This window comes from Pseudopipra pipra, chromosome Z (genome assembly GCF_036250125.1).
Source record: "Pseudopipra pipra isolate bDixPip1 chromosome Z, bDixPip1.hap1, whole genome shotgun sequence".
NCBI classification, from domain to species: Eukaryota; Metazoa; Chordata; class Aves; order Passeriformes; family Pipridae; genus Pseudopipra; species Pseudopipra pipra.
In genome coordinates, this window is record NC_087581.1 from 3,787,060 (window position 1) to 3,788,728 (window position 1,669).

A 1,669-nucleotide genomic window follows, 5' to 3' on the forward strand; every position below is an offset into this window, starting at 1 on the left:
CCAGTCTATTTGAAGCCCAGTCCAACCTGGCCTTGGACACCCACAGAGATGAGGAAAAAAAAAATCAGTCACTCTGAAACTCACTCATGGCAGCTGACATCACCAATCTCCCCCTAGATGTTAATGTAGTGTGGGTTTTGCGTCCTTAGTTCAGAGGTTTCCAAAATACTGGTCACGACTTTTTTTTTTGGCTCACAAAAAAATGTTAAGAAAACATATGTTTGATTCTACGTGATATAAGCAATTAATAACAACAGTAAGAAAAATCAGAAGCCAAATCATATTTCCAGCTGTGCACAATTTATTGCTTGCATATTTCTCTTCATGAATCTTATTATATAGAAATATATGGCACAATATTATTTGCTTTTCTATAGTCTGCACTCTGCACACAGGTATCTCAGTGCACACTTCTTCCTTAGAAAATTGGAATGAAATATTTCTATGTTCTTGAGATCCTTGACATGTAATAATCCAGTGAGGCAAGATTTAGGTTGCTGTTTTCTGTTAACACGTACAGTAAAAGAAATAAAATGATCCTTGTGCATGTTTCCTACGTATAAACTCCTTGTAGATATTATTGAACCGGCAATCGGTTCTCCAATCTTCTATTAAAATATCAATAGTATTTTTTAGAGCTTAAATTGAGCAGTGATTTTATTTAAGGCTGCACCTAGACACCACTTTTCTTCGAAGAAATCTCTTGTTGTTGCTAAAAATGAAAGCCATTCAAACGAGTGTGATTGAAACAGGGACAGGGAAAGGGAAAAAAATCAATAGAACATTTTCCAGGGTACTATATCTGCTTTTGAAAAGAGACCATTAATAACATGCTTACAGTGAAAGCAGCTGCTTGTTCAAAGTGCATTCAAGGGTGAGCTGAAAGGATGGCTCTCTCCACACAGCCTCCCTGGAGAGAGAGTTTGTAAAGATTTCAAAACCCAACTTTAGGCTATGAACAAAAACCTTCCCTAGGAATTTTAAATATTCTTATCTGATGTTAGATTGTGGGACTGAAATGCCTCAATTTTTGCTCCTTATGAAGGGCAACATGGGTCAGTGAATGTGAATTGGTCTAAAAACTGTTCTACAGACAAAACACTGCAGGTTGTAATCATACCTCGGAGGACAGCAGGTGCCATGCTAATGCCAGCTGGTGCAACCCTCAGCAGTGATGGTCAGCACTGTGGGACATGAAAAAATGTCAATCACTCTGAGATTCACTCATGGCAGTCAACATCCCTTCTGCTGAAACAGAGGGCTGGGTTGGAACATTCAAGAAATTTTAGAGAATCATAGAATACCCTGAGTTGGAAGGAGCCCACAAGGATCATCAAGTCCAGCTCCTGAACCTGCACAGGACAGCCTCAACAATCTCAACACGTGCCTGAGAGCCTTTTCCAAGTGCTTCTTGAGCTTTGTCAGCCTTGGTGCTCTGACCGCTGCCCTGGGGAGCCTGTTCAGTGCCCAACCACTGTCTGAGGGAAGAAGCTTTTGCTAGTATCCACCCTAAACCTCCCCTAAACAGCTTCATGCCATTCCTTTGGGTCACTGATCACTAGAGAGAAGATTGACACCTGCCCTCCATTTCTCATTGTGAAAAACTGTAGACTACAATGAGGTCTTCCCACAGTATCTTCTCTAGTATATACTTAAAGTATCATAAAAC

At 40.3% G+C, this 1,669-nt stretch overlaps 1 long non-coding RNA gene across 1 annotated transcript; it reads right to left on the reverse strand.

The window, feature by feature from the left end:
* Window positions 1-278: 278 nt before the first annotated feature.
* On the reverse strand, window positions 279-1,320 carry LOC135407847 (uncharacterized). The gene is made up of 2 exons (XR_010427046.1): window positions 1,121-1,320; window positions 279-504 (listed from the first exon to the last, which is right to left on the reverse strand). It is a non-coding gene; the product is annotated as an uncharacterized LOC135407847 (long non-coding RNA).
* Between the last annotated feature and the right edge of the window lie 349 nt (window positions 1,321-1,669).